This window comes from Idiotropiscis lumnitzeri, unplaced genomic scaffold, assembly GCF_059441095.1.
Source record: "Idiotropiscis lumnitzeri isolate Australia: NSW breed Sydney's pygmy pipehorse unplaced genomic scaffold, RoL_Ilum_1.0 HiC_scaffold_313, whole genome shotgun sequence".
NCBI lineage: Eukaryota > Metazoa > Chordata > Actinopteri > Syngnathiformes > Syngnathidae > Idiotropiscis > Idiotropiscis lumnitzeri.
The window spans coordinates 52,501-60,000 of NW_028283851.1; the positions used below are offsets into that span (position 1 = coordinate 52,501).

The following is a 7,500-nucleotide window of genomic DNA, read 5'->3' on the forward strand; positions in this document are numbered from 1 at the left end:
GTCGGGAGTGGGTAATTTGCGCGCCTGCTGCCTTCCTTGGATGTGGTAGCCGTTTCTCAGGCTCCCTCTCCGGAATCGAACCCTGATTCCCCGTTACCCGTTGTCACCATGGTAGGCGCAGAAAGTACCATCGAAAGTTGATAGGGCAGACATTCGAATGAGACGTCGCCGCCGCGGGGGGGCCGGCGATCGGCTCGGGCGTTATCTAGAGTCACCAAAGGGGGGGCCGGGCCGGCGGCACCGCGGAGACCGACAGCCCGCCGGCTGTGAAAGCCGGCGGGCCCGCTGCACCGCGGCAAACCGAACCCGCGTGGGTTTTGGGTCTGATAAATGCGCGCGTCCCCGCGGAGACGGGTCGGCGCTCGTTTGCATGTATTAGCTCTAGAATTGCCACAGTTATCCAAGTAACGGTGGAGCGATCAAAGGAACCATAACTGATTTAATGAGCCATTCGCAGTTTCACTGTATCGGAACCGTGTGTACTTAGACTTGCATGGCTTAATCTTTGAGACAAGCATATGCTACTGGCAGGATCAACCAGGTAGCCCTCGCGTCCGGCGGTCTGTGTTTCTTGCATTGGAACCGGAGCTGAGCGGGGAGCCGGGCGCGGGGACCGGGCGGCGCCCGCGGGAGACGGCCTCCCGCGGGGTTACCCCCGGCGGCACCCCAGCCTCCCTCGTTGTTTTTTCTCTCTCATTTTTTTCGGACGTGGGCTACCGAAATTTCCGTTACCGATTCAGCCCCCGTGCGCGGTGAGGAAGTCGGCTGGGCCTCGGTATGTACTCGGTCCGTAGAGGCCGCGTTACCGCGTGGCGGTCAGTCGCGGGAGGGAGCCGGAGCCGCCCGCACGCCCGCGACCGCAACACGCACTCGGAGGCGGCGTCTTCTGACAGACGCCGGTAGGGTTTGAGAAACATGCTTTTTCGGAAAGGACCGCTCGGCTGACGCGGGCCTGGGCTCCCGCACCCCTCTCGTGGCGGGGCACCCGCGAGCGCGGCGGAACTCCCGTGTAGGGCATCTCTGGGCCCGTGTGGCCGACGGGCACGCGACAGGGTCGTCTCGGTCTCGCGACGAAAGCGGTTTCGCGCTGGTTGGTGCGCTAGAGGTCGATCCGCAGGCCGAAGGAACCGTCCACCCGAACACCCCGGCGCGAGGCCGGGGCCGGCAGGGGCCCTCCGATGGCGGGTCATGATTGCCAATCGGTCAGTGGTTGTGTGTGTGCTGCGGTGCCGGCCAACGCTCAGAGGTCGACCCGCAGGCCGAAGGAACCGTCCACCCGAACACCCCGGCGCGAGGCCGGGGCCGGCAGGGGCCCTCCGATGGCGGGTCATGATTGCCAATCGGTCAGTGGTTATGTGTGTGCTGCGGTGCTGCGGTGCCGGCCAACGCTCAGAGGTCGACCCGCAGGCCGAAGGAACCGTCCACCCGAACACCCCGGCGCGAGGCCGGGGCCGGCAGGGGCCCTCCGATGGCGGGTCATGATTGCCAATCGGTCAGTGGTTGTGTGTGCTGCGGTGGGGCCGGGAGGACCGCTCCTCCTGCGTCGGACCCGGGTCATGGGAAGTGCCGTGTGGCGGTGGTGGGGCCGGGAGGACCGCTCCTCCTGCGTCGGACCCGAGTCATGGGAAGTGCCGTGTGGCGGGGCCGGGAGGACCGCTCCTCCTGCGTCGGACCCGAGTCATAGGAAGTGCCGTGTGGCGGGGCCGGGAGGACCGCTCCTCCTGCGTCGGACCCGAGTCATAGGAAGTGCCGTGTGGCGGGGCCGGGAGGACCGCTCCTCCTGCGTCGGACCCGAGTCATAGGAAGTGCCGTGTGGTGGGGCCGGGAGGACCGCTCCTCCTGCGTCGGACCCGAGTCATAGGAAGTGCCGTGTTGCGCTGGTGGGGCCGTGCCCGCCAACAGCCTTCAGTGGTCGGATACCACGTTTGCAAGCTCCCCGCTGGAATGGGGACTTAGAAGAAATGAGGGGAAAATTCCCCCGGAGCTCCGTGCCTGAGGGCGGGCTGTGAGCCGCGCCGCGTCCGCCAACAGCCTTCCATGGTCGGACACCATTGTTCGCAAGTTGCCCGCTGGAATGGGCACATAGAAGAAATTTCGAGGATAACATCCACCAGAGCGCCAGGGCGGCCGTTATTGCAGTATGCGTCCGCCTGGCAGCTCTCTTCCGCGGGAACCATTGGGCAATTTCTTTCACGGAGGTGGACATAGAAGAATTTTTGTTTCTAAAAACGTGGTTCCTAAAAATGTGCCCCAGGTGTTTTGGAAAACCCGGGTAAACCTGGGAAGTAGGCAAATGACCCTCTGACTAGGGGGAAAAACGTTTGCCTACTGCAGCGCCCCTAATGCAATTCGGCGGAACTGCAACGCCCCTGGTCGCCTAAACGCTACCCCTGGTCGCCTAAACCTCACCCCTGGTCGCCTAAACCTCACCCCTGGTCGCCTAAAAGTCACCCCTGGTCGCCTAAATTGTCAACCCCTGGTCACCTAAATTGTCAACCCCTGGTCGCCTAAAGGGGACTTAGAAGAAATGAGGGGGCAAATTCCCCCGGAGCTCCGTGCCTGAGGGCGGGCTGTGAGCCGCGCCGCGTCCGCCAACAGCCTTCAGTGGTCGGATACAATGTTTGAAAGGTCCCCGCTGGAAAGGGGACTTAGAAGAAATGAGGCAAATTTCCCCGGAGCTCCGTGCCTGAGGGCGGGCTGTGAGCCGCGCCGCGTCCGCCAACAGCCTTCAGTGGTCGGATACAATGTTTGAAAGGTCCCCGCTGGAAAGGGGACTTAGAAGAAATGAGGCAAATTTCCCCGGAGCTCCGTGCCTGAGTGCGGGCTGTGAGCCGCGCCGCGCCCGCCAACAGCCTTCAGTGGTCGGATACAATGTTTGAAAGTTCCCCGCTGGAAAGGGGACTTAGAAGAAATGAGGCAAATTTCCCCGGAGCTCCGTGCCTGAGGGCGGGCTGTGAGCCGCGCCGCGTCCGCCAACAGCCTTCAGTGGTCGGATACAATGTTTGAAAGGTCCCCGCTGGAAAGGGGACTTAGAAGAAATGAGGCAAATTTCCCCGGAGCTCCGTGCCTGAGTGCGGGCTGTGAGCCGCGCCGCGCCCGCCAACAGCCTTCAGTGGTCGGATACAATGTTTGAAAGTTCCCCGCTGGAAAGGGGACTTAGAAGAAATGAGGCAAATTTCCCCGGAGCTCCGTGCCTGAGGGCGGGCTGTGAGCCGCGCCGCGTCCGCCAACAGCCTTCAGTGGTCGGATACAATGTTTGAAAGGTCCCCGCTGGAAAGGGGACTTAGAAGAAATGAGGCAAATTTCCCCGGAGCTCCGTGCCTGAGGGCGGGCTGTGAGCCGCGCCGCGCCCGCCAACAGCCTTCAGTGGTCGGATACAATGTTTCAAAGTTCCCCGCTGGAAAGGGGACTTAGAAGAAATGAGGCAAATTCACCCGGAGCTCCGTGCCCGAGGGCCGGCTATGAGCCGCGCCGTGCCCGCCAACAGCCTTCCACGGTCGGATACAATGTTTCAAAGTTCCCCGCTGGAAAGGGGACTTAGAAGAAATGAGGCAAATTCACCCGGAGCTCCGTGCCCGAGGGCCGGCTATGAGCCGCGCCGTGCCCGCCAACAGCCTTCAGTGGTCGGATACAATGTTTCAAAGTTCCCCGCTGGAAAGGGGACTTAGAAGAAATGAGGCAAATTCCCCCGGAGCTCCGTGCTCGAGGGCCGGCTATGAGCCGCGCCGTGCCCGCCAACAGCCTTCCTTTGGTCGGATACAATGTTTCAAAGTTCCCCGCTGGAAAGGGGACTTAGAAGAAATGAGGCAAATTCCCCCGGAGCTCCGTGCTCGAGGGCCGGCTATGAGCCGCGCCGTGCCCGCCAACAGCCTTCCTTTGGTCGGATACAATGTTTCAAAGTTCCCCGCTGGAAAGGGGACTTAGAAGAAATGAGGCAAATTCCCCCGGAGCTCCGTGCTCGAGGGCCGGCTATGAGCCGCGCCGTGCCCGCCAACAGCCTTCCTTTGGTCGGATACAATGTTTCAAAGTTCCCCGCTGGAAAGGGGACTTAGAAGAATTGAGCAAATTTCACCGGAGCTCCGTGCCTGAGGGCGGGCTGTGAGCCGCGCCGCGCCCGCCAACAGCCTTCCTTTGGTCGGATACAATGTTTGAAAGTTCCCCGCTGGAAAGGGGACTTAGAAGAAATGAGGCAAATTTCCCCGGAGCTCCGTGCCTGATGGCGGGCTGTGAGCCGCGCCGCGCCCGCCAACAGCCTTCAGTGGTCGGATACAATGTTTGAAAGTTCCCCGCTGGAAAGGGGACTTAGAAGAATTGAGTAAAATTCACCCGGAGCTCCGTGCCCGAGGGCCGGCTATGAGCCGCGCCGCGCCCGCCAACAGCCTTCCTTTGGTCGGATACAATGTTTCAAAGTTCCCCGCTGGAAAGGGGACTTAGAAGAAATTTGTGAAAATTCACCCGGAGCTCCGTGCCTGAGGGCCGGCTATGAGCCGCGCCGTGCCCGCCAACAGCCTTCCACGGTCGGATACAATGTTTCAAAGTTCCCCGCTGGAAAGGGGACTTAGAAGAAATTTGTGAAAATTCACCCGGAGCTCCGTGCCCGAGGGCCGGCTATGAGCCGCGCCGTGCCCGCCAACAGCCTTCCACGGTCGGATACAATGTTTCAAAGTTCCCCGCTGGAAAGGGGACTTAGAAGAAATTTGTGAAAATTCACCCGGAGCTCCGTGCCCGAGGGCCGGCTATGAGCCGCGCCGTGCCCGCCAACAGCCTTCCACGGTCGGATACAATGTTTCAAAGTTCCCCGCTGGAAAGGGGACTTAGAAGAAATTTGTGAAAATTCACCCGGAGCTCCGTGCCTGAGGGCCGGCTATGAGCCGCGCCGTGCCCGCCAACAGCCTTCCACGGTCGGATACAATGTTTCAAAGTTCCCCGCTGGAAAGGGGACTTAGAAGAAATTTGTAAAATTCACCCGGAGCTCCGTGCCCGAGGGCCGGCTATGAGCCGCGCCGTGCCCGCCAACAGCCTTCCACGGTCGGATACAATGTTTCAAAGTTCCCCGCTGGAAAGGGGACTTAGAAGAAATTTGTGAAAATTCACCCGGAGCTCCGTGCCCGAGGGCCGGCTATGAGCCGCGCCGTGCCCGCCAACAGCCTTCCACGGTCGGATACAATGTTTCAAAGTTCCCCGCTGGAAAGGGGACTTAGAAGAAATTAGGCAACTTTCCCCGGAGCTCCATGCCTGAGTGCGGGCTGTTTGCCGCGCCGTGCCCGCCAACAGCCTTCAGTGGTCGGATACAATGTTTCAAAGTTCCCCGCTGGAAAGGGGACTTAGAAGAAATTATGAATATTTTTGTTTCTAAAAACGTGATCCCTGAAAATGTGCCCCAGGTGTTTTGGAAAACCCGGGTAAACCTGGGAAGTAGGCAAATGACCCTCTGACTAGGGGGGAAGAACGTTTGCCTACTGCAGCGCCCCTAATGCAATTCGGCGGAACTGCAACGCCCCTGGTCGCCTAAACGCTACCCCTGGTCGCCTAAAAGCTACCCCTGGTCGCCTAAAAGCTACCCCTGGTCGCCTAAACGCTACCCCTGGTCGCCTAAACGCTACCCCTGGTCGCCTAAACGCTACCCCTGGTCACCTAAACGCTACCCCTGGTCGCCTAAACGCTTCCCCTGGTCACCTAAACGCTACCCCTGGTCGCCTAAACGCTACCCCTGGTCGCCTAACTGACCCCTCGTGTGTGGGGATCAACGTTTGCCTACTAGGGCGTCCTCCGGCGGCCTCTCGGCAGTACTGCAGGCCCATTTTAGCCGAGCCCATTGAAATGAATGGGGGAATTTTATACGTTTTTGCCTTTTTTTCCCCCCCTCGTTCTTTTTGTATTTATTCATTTATTTCAACTTTTACCGACTCAACCGCCCTCCGGCGTGCCCTCGGCGGTCCCGCAAGCCCAATTCGGCCGAGCCCATTGAAATGAATGGGGGAATTTTATACGTTTTTGCCTTTTTTTTTCCCCCCCCCTCGTCCTTTTTGTATTTATTCATTTATTTCAACTTTTACCGACTCAACCGCCCTCCGGCGTGCCCTCGGCGGTCCCGCAAGCCCAAATCGGCCGAGCCCATTGAAATGAATGGGGGGATTTTCTACGTTTTTGCCTTTTTTCCCCCCCTCGTCCTTTTTGTATTTATTTACTTATTTCAACCTTTACCGACTTAGGGGCCACTTGGCACCGCCTGTGCCCGGGGAAGGTGCTCATATTCGGCTTCACTGTCAGGCAGCATGCACTCCTCCTCCGGAGCTTCCATTTGGGCAAACTTAGGGGCCGCTTGGCACCGTCCGTGCCCGGGGAAGGTGCTCCTATTCGGGCCAAGTGTGACACACGCCCGCCCTCCTCCTCCGGAGCTTCCATGAGGGTAAACTTAGGGGCCGCTTGGCACCGCCTGTGCCCGGGGAAGGTGCTCCTATTCGGCTTCACTGTCACACAGCATGCACTCATCCTCCGGAGCTTCCATAAGGGCAAACTTAGGGGCCGCTTGGCACCGCCTGTGCCCGGGGAAGGTGCTCATATTCGGCTTCACTGTCACACAGCATGCACTCATCCTCCGGAGCTTCCATAAGGGCAAACTTAGGGGCCGCTTGGCACCGCCTGTGCCCGGGGAAGGTGCTCCTATTCGGCTTCACTGTCATGCAGCATGCACTCCTCCACCGGAGCTTCCATTTGGGCAAACTTAGGGGCCGCTTGGCACCGCCTGTGCCCGGGGAAGGTGCTCCTATTCGGGCCAAGTGTGACACACGCCCGCACTCCTCCTCCGGAGCTTCCATTTGGGCAAACTTAGGGGACGCTTGGCACCGCCCGTGCCCGGGGAAGGTGCTCATATTCGGCTTCACTGTCACACAGCATGCACTCATCCTCCGGAGCTTCCATAAGGGCAAACTTAGGGGCCGCTTGGCACCGCCTGTGCCCGGGGAAGGTGCTCATATTCGGGCCAAGTGTGACACACGCCCGCACTCCTCCTCCGGAGCTTCCATTTGGGCAAACTTAGGGGCCACTTGGCACCGCCTGTGCCCGGGGAAGGTGCTCATATTCGGGCCAAGTGTGACACACGCCCGCACTCCTCCTCCGGAGCTTCCATTTGGGCAAACTTAGGGGCCGCTTGGCACCGCCTGTGCCCGGGGAAGGTGCTCATATTCGGCTTCACTGTCAGGCAGCATGCACTCCTCCTCCGGAGCTTCCATTTGGGCAAACTTAGGGGCCGCTTGGCACCGCCTGTGCCCGGGGAAGGTGCTCCTATTCGGGCCATGTGTGACACACGCCCGCACTCCTCCTCCGGAGCTTCCATGAGGGTAGACTTAGGGGCCGCTTGGCACCGCCTGTGCCCGGGGAAGGTGCTCATATTCGGCTTCACTGTCAGGCAGCATGCACTCCTCCTCCGGAGCTTCCATTTGGGCAAACTTAGGGGCCGCTTGGCACCGCCTGTGCCCGGGGAAGGTGCTCCTATTCGGG

The 7,500-nt window shown here is 60.2% G+C and overlaps 1 non-coding gene across 1 annotated transcript in view; it reads right to left on the minus strand.

Moving 5' to 3' along the window:
- Positions 1–544, minus strand: part of LOC148314357 (18S ribosomal RNA) — a 1,933-nt gene extending 1,389 nt beyond the window's left edge. The window contains exon 1 of the ribosomal RNA XR_015841808.1: positions 1–544. This exon is cut by the window's left edge and continues 1,389 nt beyond it. This is a non-coding gene — a ribosomal RNA (18S ribosomal RNA).
- Between the last annotated feature and the right edge of the window lie 6,956 nt (positions 545–7,500).